This window comes from Engystomops pustulosus, chromosome 9 (assembly GCF_040894005.1).
Source record: "Engystomops pustulosus chromosome 9, aEngPut4.maternal, whole genome shotgun sequence".
In the NCBI taxonomy this organism is placed as follows: domain Eukaryota; kingdom Metazoa; phylum Chordata; class Amphibia; order Anura; family Leptodactylidae; genus Engystomops; species Engystomops pustulosus.
The window spans coordinates 67,499,118-67,508,934 of record NC_092419.1 but is presented as its reverse complement, the minus strand read 5'-3'; the positions used below and the strand labels follow the sequence as shown (position 1 = coordinate 67,508,934).

Sequence of the window (9,817 nt, the reverse complement as noted above, 5' to 3'; positions counted from 1 at the left end):
TTGTTAGTTTCTCTGTCAAAGATGGTAAAAGAAGGTTCAAATTGAACAGCTGCTGTCAACGGCCATTCTAAGCTGAATGTGCCTGCTCTCGTCAGATCGCAACAGCAATGTAGCTTAAGGCTTGGCAAGTACCAGCATGGGAGACTGGCTGGGAATCCCAAGTTCCGTTGACCTTTTTGAACCTGAAAATTGTGTTAGTTTCTCTATGAGATAGTAAAAGCAGGTTCAAACTGAACAGCTGCTGTCAACGGCCATTCTAAGCTGAATGTGCCTGCTCTCGTCAGATCGCAGCAGCAATGCAGCTTAAGGCTTGGCAAGTACCAGCATGGGAGACTGGCTGGGAATCCCAAGTTCCGTTGACCTTTTTGAACCTGAAAATTGTGTTAGTTTCTCTATGAGATAGTAAAAGAAGGTTCAAATTGAACAGCTGCTGTCAACGGCCATTCTAAGCTGAATGTGCCTGCTCTCGTCAGATCGCAGCAGCAATGCAGCTTAAGGCTTGGCAAGTACCAGCATGGGAGACTGGCTGGGAATCCCAAGTTCCGTTGACCTTTTTGAACCTGAAAATTGTTAGTTTCTCTGTCAAAGATGGTAAAAGAAGGTTCAAATTGAACAGCTGCTGTCAACGGCCATTCTAAGCTGAATATGCCTGCTCTCGTCAGATCGCAACAGCAATGTAGCTTAAGGCTTGGCAAGTACCAGCATGGGAGACTGGCTGGGAATCCCAAGTTCCGTTGACCTTTTTGAACCTGAAAATTGTGTTAGTTTCTCTATGAGATAGTAAAAGAAGGTTCAAATTGAACAGCTGCTGTCAACGGCCATTCTAAGCTGAATGTGCCTGCTCTCGTCAGATCGCAGCAGCAATGCAGCTTAAGGCTTGGCAAGTAACAGCATGGGAGACTGGCTGGGAATCCCAAGTTCTGTTGACCTTTTTGAACCTGAAAATTGTGTTAGTTTCTCTATGAGATAGTAAAAGAAGGTTCAAATTGAACAGCTGCTGTCAACGGCCATTCTAAGCTGAATGTGCCTGCTCTCGTCAGATCGCAGCAGCATTGCAGCTTAAGGCTTGGCAAGTACCAGCATGGGAGACTGGCTGGGAATCCCAAGTTCTATTGACCTTTTTGAACCTGAAAATTGTGTTAGTTTCTCTATGAGATAGTAAAAGAAGGTTCAAATTGAACAGCTGCTGTCAACGGCCATTCTAAGCTGAATGCGCGTGCTCTTGTCGGATCACAGCAGCGATGCAGCTTAAGGCTTGGCAAGTACCAGCATGGGAGACTGGCTGCGAATCCCAAGTTCCGTTGACCTTTTTGAACCTGAAAATTGTTAGTTTCTCTGTCAAAGATGGTAAAAGAAGGTTCAAATTGAACAGCTGCTGTCAACGGCCATTCTAAGCTGAATGTGCCTGCTCTCGTCAGATCGCAGCAGCAATGCAGCTTAAGGCTTGGCAAGTACCAGCATGGGAGACTGGCTGGGAATCCCAAGTTCTGTTGACCTTTTTGAACCTGAAAATTGTGTTAGTTTCTCTATGAGATAGTAAAAGAAGGTTCAAATTGAACAGCTGCTGTCAACGGCCATTCTAAGCTGAATGTGCCTGCTCTCATCAGATCGCAGCAGCGATGTAGCTTAAGGCTTGGCAAGTACCAGCATGGGAGACTGGCTGGGAATCCCAAGTTCCGTTGACCTTTTTGAACCTGAAAATTGTGTTAGTTTCTCTATGAGATAGTAAAAGAAGGTTCAAATTGAACAGCTGCTGTCAACGGCCATTCTAAGCTGAATGTGCCTGCTCTCGTCAGATCGCAGCAGCAATGCAGCTTAAGGCTTGGCAAGTACCAGCATGGGAGACTGGCTGGGAATCCCAAGTTCCGTTGACCTTTTTGAACCTGAAAATTGTTAGTTTCTCTGTCAAAGATGGTAAAAGAAGGTTCAAATTGAACAGCTGCTGTCAACGGCCATTCTAAGCTGAATGTGCCTGCTCTCGTCAGATCGCAACAGCAATGTAGCTTAAGGCTTGGCAAGTACCAGCATGGGAGACTGGCTGGGAATCCCAAGTTCCGTTGACCTTTTTGAACCTGAAAATTGTGTTAGTTTCTCTATGAGATAGTAAAAGAAGGTTCAAACTGAACAGCTGCTGTCAACGGCCATTCTAAGCTGAATGTGCCTGCTCTCGTCAGATCGCAGCAGCAATGCAGCTTAAGGCTTGGCAAGTACCAGCATGGGAGACTGGCTGGGAATCCCAAGTTCCGTTGACCTTTTTGAACCTGAAAATTGTGTTAGTTTCTCTATGAGATAGTAAAAGAAGGTTCAAATTGAACAGCTGCTGTCAACGGCCATTCTAAGCTGAATGTGCCTGCTCTCGTCAGATCGCAGCAGCAATGCAGCTTAAGGCTTGGCAAGTAACAGCATGGGAGACTGGCTGGGAATCCCAAGTTCCGTTGACCTTTTTGAACCTGAAAATTGTGTTAGTTTCTCTATGAGATAGTAAAAGAAGGTTCAAATTGAACAGCTGCTGTCAACGGCCATTCTAAGCTGAATGTGCCTGCTCTAATCAGATCGCAGCAGCAATGTAGCTTAAGGCTTGGCAAGTACCAGCATGGGAGACTGGCTGGGAATCCCAAGTTCCGTTGACCTTTTTGAACCTGAAAATTGTGTTAGTTTCTCTATGAGATAGTAAAAGAAGGTTCAAATTGAACAGCTGCTGTCAACGGCCATTCTAAGCTGAATGTGCCTGCTCTCGTCAGATCGCAGCAGCAATGCAGCTTAAGGCTTGGCAAGTACCAGCATGGGAGACAGGCTGGGAATCCCAAGTTCCGTTGACCTTTTTGAACCTGAAAATTGTTAGTTTCTCTGTCAAAGATGGTAAAAGAAGGTTCAAATTGAACAGCTGCTGTCAACGGCCATTCTAAGCTGAATGTGCCTGCTCTCGTCAGATCGCAACAGCAATGTAGCTTAAGGCTTGGCAAGTACCAGCATGGGAGACTGGCTGGGAATCCCAAGTTCCGTTGACCTTTTTGAACCTGAAAATTGTGTTAGTTTCTCTATGAGATAGTAAAAGAAGGTTCAAATTGAACAGCTGCTGTCAACGGCCATTCTAAGCTGAATGCGCGTGCTCTTGTCGGATCACAGCAGCGATGCAGCTTAAGGCTTGGCAAGTACCAGCATGGGAGACTGGCTGCGAATCCCAAGTTCCGTTGACCTTTTTGAACCTGAAAATTGTGTTAGTTTCTCTATGAGATAGTAAAAGAAGGTTCAAACTGAACAGCTGCTGTCAACGGCCATTCTAAGCTGAATGTGCCTGCTCTCGTCAGATCGCAGCATCAATGCAGCTTAAGGCTTGGCAAGTACCAGCATGGGAGACTGGCTGGGAATCCCAAGTTCCGTTGACCTTTTTGAACCTGAAAATTGTGTTAGTTTCTCTATGAGATAGTAAAAGAAGGTTCAAATTGAACAGCTGCTGTCAACGGCCATTCTAAGCTGAATGTGCCTGCTCTCGTCAGATCGCAGCAGCAATGCAGCTTAAGGCTTGGCAAGTACCAGCATGGGAGACTGGCTGGGAATCCCAAGTTCCGTTGACCTTTTTGAACCTGAAAATTGTTAGTTTCTCTGTCAAAGATGGTAAAAGAAGGTTCAAATTGAACAGCTGCTGTCAACGGCCATTCTAAGCTGAATGTGCCTGCTCTCGTCAGATCGCAGCAGCAATGCAGCTTAAGGCTTGGCAAGTACCAGCATGGGAGACTGGCTGGGAATCCCAAGTTCCGTTGACCTTTTTGAACCTGAAAATTGTGTTAGTTTCTCTATGAGATAGTAAAAGAAGGTTCAAATTGAACAGCTGCTGTCAACGGCCATTCTAAGCTGAATGTGCCTGCTCTCATCAGATCGCAGCAGCAATGTAGCTTAAGGCTTGGCAAGTACCAGCATGGGAGACTGGCTGGGAATCCCAAGTTCCGTTGACCTTTTTGAACCTGAAAATTGTGTTAGTTTCTCTATGAGATAGTAAAAGAAGGTTCAAATTGAACAGCTGCTGTCAACGGCCATTCTAAGCTGAATGTGCCTGCTCTCGTCAGATCGCAGCAGCAATGCAGCTTAAGGCTTGGCAAGTACCAGCATGGGAGACTGGCTGGGAATCCCAAGTTCCGTTGACCTTTTTGAACCTGAAAATTGTTAGTTTCTCTGTGTAAGATGGTAAAAGAAGGTTCAAATTGAACAGCTGCTGTCAACGGCCATTCTAAGCTGAATGTGCCTGCTCTCGTCAGATCGCAACAGCAATGTAGCTTAAGGCTTGGCAAGTACCAGCATGGGAGACTGGCTGGGAATCCCAAGTTCCGTTGACCTTTTTGAACCTGAAAATTGTGTTAGTTTCTCTATGAGATAGTAAAAGAAGGTTCAAACTGAACAGCTGCTGTCAACGGCCATTCTAAGCTGAATGTGCCTGCTCTCGTCAGATCGCAGCAGCAATGCAGCTTAAGGCTTGGCAAGTACCAGCATGGGAGACTGGCTGGGAATCCCAAGTTCCGTTGACCTTTTTGAACCTGAAAATTGTGTTAGTTTCTCTATGAGATAGTAAAAGAAGGTTCAAATTGAACAGCTGCTGTCAACGGCCATTCTAAGCTGAATGTGCCTGCTCTCGTCAGATCGCAGCAGCAATGCAGCTTAAGGCTTGGCAAGTAACAGCATGGGAGACTGGCTGGGAATCCCAAGTTCTGTTGACCTTTTTGAACCTGAAAATTGTGTTAGTTTCTCTATGAGATAGTAAAAGAAGGTTCAAATTGAACAGCTGCTGTCAACGGCCATTCTAAGCTGAATGTGCCTGCTCTCGTCAGATCGCAGCAGCATTGCAGCTTAAGGCTTGGCAAGTACCAGCATGGGAGACTGGCTGGGAATCCCAAGTTCTATTGACCTTTTTGAACCTGAAAATTGTGTTAGTTTCTCTATGAGATAGTAAAAGAAGGTTCAAATTGAACAGCTGCTGTCAACGGCCATTCTAAGCTGAATGCGCGTGCTCTTGTCGGATCACAGCAGCGATGCAGCTTAAGGCTTGGCAAGTACCAGCATGGGAGACTGGCTGCGAATCCCAAGTTCCGTTGACCTTTTTGAACCTGAAAATTGTGTTAGTTTCTCTATGAGATAGTAAAAGAAGGTTCAAACTGAACAGCTGCTGTCAACGGCCATTCTAAGCTGAATGTGCCTGCTCTCGTCAGATCGCAGCATCAATGCAGCTTAAGGCTTGGCAAGTACCAGCATGGGAGACTGGCTGGGAATCCCAAGTTCCGTTGACCTTTTTGAACCTGAAAATTGTGTTAGTTTCTCTATGAGATAGTAAAAGAAGGTTCAAATTGAACAGCTGCTGTCAACGGCCATTCTAAGCTGAATGTGCCTGCTCTCGTCAGATCGCAGCAGCAATGCAGCTTAAGGCTTGGCAAGTACCAGCATGGGAGACTGGCTGGGAATCCCAAGTTCCGTTGACCTTTTTGAACCTGAAAATTGTTAGTTTCTCTGTCAAAGATGGTAAAAGAAGGTTCAAATTGAACAGCTGCTGTCAACGGCCATTCTAAGCTGAATGTGCCTGCTCTCGTCAGATCGCAGCAGCAATGCAGCTTAAGGCTTGGCAAGTACCAGCATGGGAGACTGGCTGGGAATCCCAAGTTCCGTTGACCTTTTTGAACCTGAAAATTGTGTTAGTTTCTCTATGAGATAGTAAAAGAAGGTTCAAATTGAACAGCTGCTGTCAACGGCCATTCTAAGCTGAATGTGCCTGCTCTCATCAGATCGCAGCAGCAATGTAGCTTAAGGCTTGGCAAGTACCAGCATGGGAGACTGGCTGGGAATCCCAAGTTCCGTTGACCTTTTTGAACCTGAAAATTGTGTTAGTTTCTCTATGAGATAGTAAAAGAAGGTTCAAATTGAACAGCTGCTGTCAACGGCCATTCTAAGCTGAATGTGCCTGCTCTCGTCAGATCGCAGCAGCAATGCAGCTTAAGGCTTGGCAAGTACCAGCATGGGAGACTGGCTGGGAATCCCAAGTTCCGTTGACCTTTTTGAACCTGAAAATTGTTAGTTTCTCTGTCAAAGATGGTAAAAGAAGGTTCAAATTGAACAGCTGCTGTCAACGGCCATTCTAAGCTGAATGTGCCTGCTCTCGTCAGATCGCAACAGCAATGTAGCTTAAGGCTTGGCAAGTACCAGCATGGGAGACTGGCTGGGAATCCCAAGTTCCGTTGACCTTTTTGAACCTGAAAATTGTGTTAGTTTCTCTATGAGATAGTAAAAGAAGGTTCAAACTGAACAGCTGCTGTCAACGGCCATTCTAAGCTGAATGTGCCTGCTCTCGTCAGATCGCAGCAGCAATGCAGCTTAAGGCTTGGCAAGTACCAGCATGGGAGACTGGCTGGGAATCCCAAGTTCCGTTGACCTTTTTGAACCTGAAAATTGTGTTAGTTTCTCTATGAGATAGTAAAAGAAGGTTCAAATTGAACAGCTGCTGTCAACGGCCATTCTAAGCTGAATGTGCCTGCTCTCGTCAGATCGCAGCAGCAATGCAGCTTAAGGCTTGGCAAGTAACAGCATGGGAGACTGGCTGGGAATCCCAAGTTCTGTTGACCTTTTTGAACCTGAAAATTGTGTTAGTTTCTCTATGAGATAGTAAAAGAAGGTTCAAATTGAACAGCTGCTGTCAACGGCCATTCTAAGCTGAATGTGCCTGCTCTCGTCAGATCGCAGCAGCATTGCAGCTTAAGGCTTGGCAAGTACCAGCATGGGAGACTGGCTGGGAATCCCAAGTTCTATTGACCTTTTTGAACCTGAAAATTGTGTTAGTTTCTCTATGAGATAGTAAAAGAAGGTTCAAATTGAACAGCTGCTGTCAACGGCCATTCTAAGCTGAATGCGCGTGCTCTTGTCGGATCACAGCAGCGATGCAGCTTAAGGCTTGGCAAGTACCAGCATGGGAGACTGGCTTCGAATCCCAAGTTCCGTTGACCTTTTTGAACCTGAAAATTGTGTTAGTTTCTCTATGAGATAGTAAAAGAAGGTTCAAACTGAACAGCTGCTGTCAACGGCCATTCTAAGCTGAATGTGCCTGCTCTCGTCAGATCGCAGCATCAATGCAGCTTAAGGCTTGGCAAGTACCAGCATGGGAGACTGGCTGGGAATCCCAAGTTCCGTTGACCTTTTTGAACCTGAAAATTGTTAGTTTCTCTGTCAAAGATGGTAAAAGAAGGTTCAAATTGAACAGCTGCTGTCAACGGCCATTCTAAGCTGAATGTGCCTGCTCTCGTCAGATCGCAGCAGCAATGCAGCTTAAGGCTTGGCAAGTACCAGCATGGGAGACTGGCTGGGAATCCCAAGTTCCGTTGACCTTTTTGAACCTGAAAATTGTGTTAGTTTCTCTATGAGATAGTAAAAGAAGGTTCAAATTGAACAGCTGCTGTCAACGGCCATTCTAAGCTGAATGTGCCTGCTCTCATCAGATCGCAGCAGCAATGTAGCTTAAGGCTTGGCAAGTACCAGCATGGGAGACTGGCTGGGAATCCCAAGTTCCGTTGACCTTTTTGAACCTGAAAATTGTGTTAGTTTCTCTATGAGATAGTAAAAGAAGGTTCAAATTGAACAGCTGCTGTCAACGGCCATTCTAAGCTGAATGTGCCTGCTCTCGTCAGATCGCAGCAGCAATGCAGCTTAAGGCTTGGCAAGTACCAGCATGGGAGACTGGCTGGGAATCCCAAGTTCCGTTGACCTTTTTGAACCTGAAAATTGTTAGTTTCTCTGTCAAAGATGGTAAAAGAAGGTTCAAATTGAACAGCTGCTGTCAACGGCCATTCTAAGCTGAATGTGCCTGCTCTCGTCAGATCGCAACAGCAATGTAGCTTAAGGCTTGGCAAGTACCAGCATGGGAGACTGGCTGGGAATCCCAAGTTCCGTTGACCTTTTTGAACCTGAAAATTGTGTTAGTTTCTCTATGAGATAGTAAAAGAAGGTTCAAACTGAACAGCTGCTGTCAACGGCCATTCTAAGCTGAATGTGCCTGCTCTCGTCAGATCGCAGCAGCAATGCAGCTTAAGGCTTGGCAAGTACCAGCATGGGAGACTGGCTGGGAATCCCAAGTTCCGTTGACCTTTTTGAACCTGAAAATTGTGTTAGTTTCTCTATGAGATAGTAAAAGAAGGTTCAAATTGAACAGCTGCTGTCAACGGCCATTCTAAGCTGAATGTGCCTGCTCTCGTCAGATCGCAGCAGCAATGCAGCTTAAGGCTTGGCAAGTAACAGCATGGGAGACTGGCTGGGAATCCCAAGTTCTGTTGACCTTTTTGAACCTGAAAATTGTGTTAGTTTCTCTATGAGATAGTAAAAGAAGGTTCAAATTGAACAGCTGCTGTCAACGGCCATTCTAAGCTGAATGTGCCTGCTCTCGTCAGATCGCAGCAGCATTGCAGCTTAAGGCTTGGCAAGTACCAGCATGGGAGACTGGCTGGGAATCCCAAGTTCTATTGACCTTTTTGAACCTGAAAATTGTGTTAGTTTCTCTATGAGATAGTAAAAGAAGGTTCAAATTGAACAGCTGCTGTCAACGGCCATTCTAAGCTGAATGCGCGTGCTCTTGTCGGATCACAGCAGCGATGCAGCTTAAGGCTTGGCAAGTACCAGCATGGGAGACTGGCTTCGAATCCCAAGTTCCGTTGACCTTTTTGAACCTGAAAATTGTGTTAGTTTCTCTATGAGATAGTAAAAGAAGGTTCAAACTGAACAGCTGCTGTCAACGGCCATTCTAAGCTGAATGTGCCTGCTCTCGTCAGATCGCAGCATCAATGCAGCTTAAGGCTTGGCAAGTACCAGCATGGGAGACTGGCTGGGAATCCCAAGTTCCGTTGACCTTTTTGAACCTGAAAATTGTGTTAGTTTCTCTATGAGATAGTAAAAGAAGGTTCAAATTGAACAGCTGCTGTCAACGGCCATTCTAAGCTGAATGTGCCTGCTCTCGTCAGATCGCAGCAGCAATGCAGCTTAAGGCTTGGCAAGTACCAGCATGGGAGACTGGCTGGGAATCCCAAGTTCTGTTGACCTTTTTGAACCTGAAAATTGTGTTAGTTTCTCTATGAGATAGTAAAAGAAGGTTCAAATTGAACAGCTGCTGTCAACGGCCATTCTAAGCTGAATGTGCCTGCTCTCATCAGATCGCAGCAGCTTAAGGCTTGGCAAGTACCAGCATGGGAGACTGGCTGGGAATCCCAAGTTCCGTTGACCTTTTTGAACCTGAAAATTGTGTTAGTTTCTCTATGAGATAGTAAAAGAAGGTTCAAACTGAACAGCTGCTGTCAACGGCCATTCTAAGCTGAATGTGCCTGCTCTCGTCAGATCGCAGCAGCAATGCAGCTTAAGGCTTGGCAAGTACCAGCATGGGAGACTGGCTGGGAATCCCAAGTTCTGTTGACCTTTTTGAACCTGAAAATTGTGTTAGTTTCTCTATGAGATAGTAAAAGAAGGTTCAAATTGAACAGCTGCTGTCAACAGCCATTCTAAGCTGAATGTGCCTGCTCTCGTCAGATCGCAGCAGCTTAAGGCTTGGCAAGTACCAGCATGGGAGACTGGCTGGGAATCCCAAGTTCCGTTGACCTTTTTGAACCTGAAAATTGTGTTAGTTTCTCTATGAGATAGTAAAAGAAGGTTCAAATTGAACAGCTGCTGTCAACAGCCATTCTAAGCTGAATGTGCCTGCTCTCGTCAGATCGCAGCAGCTTAAGGCTTGGCAAGTACCAGCATGGGAGACTGGCTGGGAATCCCAAGTTCCGTTGACCTTTTTGAACCTGAAAATTGTGTTAGTTTC

The 9,817-nt window shown here is 45.7% G+C and overlaps 40 pseudogenes; all 40 read left to right on the top strand.

Annotated features, from left to right (window-relative positions):
• The first annotated feature begins 54 nt into the window (after window positions 1-54).
• LOC140093308 (5S ribosomal RNA) lies at window positions 55-173 on the top strand (annotated as a pseudogene).
• Window positions 174-243: 70 nt separating this feature from the next.
• On the top strand, window positions 244-362 carry LOC140100043 (5S ribosomal RNA; annotated as a pseudogene).
• A 70-nt stretch (window positions 363-432) lies between these two features.
• LOC140100041 (5S ribosomal RNA) lies at window positions 433-551 on the top strand (annotated as a pseudogene).
• Window positions 552-621: 70 nt separating this feature from the next.
• Window positions 622-740, top strand: LOC140094745 (5S ribosomal RNA; annotated as a pseudogene).
• A 70-nt stretch (window positions 741-810) lies between these two features.
• Window positions 811-929, top strand: LOC140092924 (5S ribosomal RNA; annotated as a pseudogene).
• Window positions 930-1,377: 448 nt separating this feature from the next.
• LOC140080569 (5S ribosomal RNA) lies at window positions 1,378-1,496 on the top strand (annotated as a pseudogene).
• A 70-nt stretch (window positions 1,497-1,566) lies between these two features.
• On the top strand, window positions 1,567-1,685 carry LOC140081973 (5S ribosomal RNA; annotated as a pseudogene).
• Window positions 1,686-1,755: 70 nt separating this feature from the next.
• LOC140100040 (5S ribosomal RNA) lies at window positions 1,756-1,874 on the top strand (annotated as a pseudogene).
• A 70-nt stretch (window positions 1,875-1,944) lies between these two features.
• Window positions 1,945-2,063, top strand: LOC140093307 (5S ribosomal RNA; annotated as a pseudogene).
• Window positions 2,064-2,133: 70 nt separating this feature from the next.
• Window positions 2,134-2,252, top strand: LOC140100039 (5S ribosomal RNA; annotated as a pseudogene).
• Window positions 2,253-2,322: 70 nt separating this feature from the next.
• Window positions 2,323-2,441, top strand: LOC140091454 (5S ribosomal RNA; annotated as a pseudogene).
• A 70-nt stretch (window positions 2,442-2,511) lies between these two features.
• Window positions 2,512-2,630, top strand: LOC140094508 (5S ribosomal RNA; annotated as a pseudogene).
• A 70-nt stretch (window positions 2,631-2,700) lies between these two features.
• LOC140086758 (5S ribosomal RNA) lies at window positions 2,701-2,819 on the top strand (annotated as a pseudogene).
• A 70-nt stretch (window positions 2,820-2,889) lies between these two features.
• Window positions 2,890-3,008, top strand: LOC140093306 (5S ribosomal RNA; annotated as a pseudogene).
• Window positions 3,009-3,267: 259 nt separating this feature from the next.
• On the top strand, window positions 3,268-3,386 carry LOC140084287 (5S ribosomal RNA; annotated as a pseudogene).
• Window positions 3,387-3,456: 70 nt separating this feature from the next.
• Window positions 3,457-3,575, top strand: LOC140100038 (5S ribosomal RNA; annotated as a pseudogene).
• A 70-nt stretch (window positions 3,576-3,645) lies between these two features.
• LOC140100037 (5S ribosomal RNA) lies at window positions 3,646-3,764 on the top strand (annotated as a pseudogene).
• Window positions 3,765-3,834: 70 nt separating this feature from the next.
• On the top strand, window positions 3,835-3,953 carry LOC140082317 (5S ribosomal RNA; annotated as a pseudogene).
• Window positions 3,954-4,023: 70 nt separating this feature from the next.
• On the top strand, window positions 4,024-4,142 carry LOC140100036 (5S ribosomal RNA; annotated as a pseudogene).
• Window positions 4,143-4,212: 70 nt separating this feature from the next.
• Window positions 4,213-4,331, top strand: LOC140093305 (5S ribosomal RNA; annotated as a pseudogene).
• Window positions 4,332-4,401: 70 nt separating this feature from the next.
• LOC140100035 (5S ribosomal RNA) lies at window positions 4,402-4,520 on the top strand (annotated as a pseudogene).
• A 70-nt stretch (window positions 4,521-4,590) lies between these two features.
• LOC140092923 (5S ribosomal RNA) lies at window positions 4,591-4,709 on the top strand (annotated as a pseudogene).
• Window positions 4,710-5,157: 448 nt separating this feature from the next.
• Window positions 5,158-5,276, top strand: LOC140084286 (5S ribosomal RNA; annotated as a pseudogene).
• A 70-nt stretch (window positions 5,277-5,346) lies between these two features.
• LOC140100034 (5S ribosomal RNA) lies at window positions 5,347-5,465 on the top strand (annotated as a pseudogene).
• A 70-nt stretch (window positions 5,466-5,535) lies between these two features.
• LOC140100032 (5S ribosomal RNA) lies at window positions 5,536-5,654 on the top strand (annotated as a pseudogene).
• A 70-nt stretch (window positions 5,655-5,724) lies between these two features.
• LOC140082316 (5S ribosomal RNA) lies at window positions 5,725-5,843 on the top strand (annotated as a pseudogene).
• Window positions 5,844-5,913: 70 nt separating this feature from the next.
• On the top strand, window positions 5,914-6,032 carry LOC140100030 (5S ribosomal RNA; annotated as a pseudogene).
• Window positions 6,033-6,102: 70 nt separating this feature from the next.
• Window positions 6,103-6,221, top strand: LOC140093304 (5S ribosomal RNA; annotated as a pseudogene).
• A 70-nt stretch (window positions 6,222-6,291) lies between these two features.
• Window positions 6,292-6,410, top strand: LOC140100029 (5S ribosomal RNA; annotated as a pseudogene).
• A 70-nt stretch (window positions 6,411-6,480) lies between these two features.
• Window positions 6,481-6,599, top strand: LOC140092922 (5S ribosomal RNA; annotated as a pseudogene).
• Window positions 6,600-7,047: 448 nt separating this feature from the next.
• LOC140084285 (5S ribosomal RNA) lies at window positions 7,048-7,166 on the top strand (annotated as a pseudogene).
• A 70-nt stretch (window positions 7,167-7,236) lies between these two features.
• LOC140100028 (5S ribosomal RNA) lies at window positions 7,237-7,355 on the top strand (annotated as a pseudogene).
• Window positions 7,356-7,425: 70 nt separating this feature from the next.
• On the top strand, window positions 7,426-7,544 carry LOC140082315 (5S ribosomal RNA; annotated as a pseudogene).
• A 70-nt stretch (window positions 7,545-7,614) lies between these two features.
• Window positions 7,615-7,733, top strand: LOC140100027 (5S ribosomal RNA; annotated as a pseudogene).
• A 70-nt stretch (window positions 7,734-7,803) lies between these two features.
• Window positions 7,804-7,922, top strand: LOC140093302 (5S ribosomal RNA; annotated as a pseudogene).
• A 70-nt stretch (window positions 7,923-7,992) lies between these two features.
• Window positions 7,993-8,111, top strand: LOC140100026 (5S ribosomal RNA; annotated as a pseudogene).
• Window positions 8,112-8,181: 70 nt separating this feature from the next.
• On the top strand, window positions 8,182-8,300 carry LOC140092921 (5S ribosomal RNA; annotated as a pseudogene).
• A 448-nt stretch (window positions 8,301-8,748) lies between these two features.
• LOC140084282 (5S ribosomal RNA) lies at window positions 8,749-8,867 on the top strand (annotated as a pseudogene).
• Window positions 8,868-8,937: 70 nt separating this feature from the next.
• Window positions 8,938-9,056, top strand: LOC140080568 (5S ribosomal RNA; annotated as a pseudogene).
• Window positions 9,057-9,307: 251 nt separating this feature from the next.
• Window positions 9,308-9,426, top strand: LOC140080567 (5S ribosomal RNA; annotated as a pseudogene).
• The last annotated feature ends 391 nt before the right edge of the window (window positions 9,427-9,817 follow it).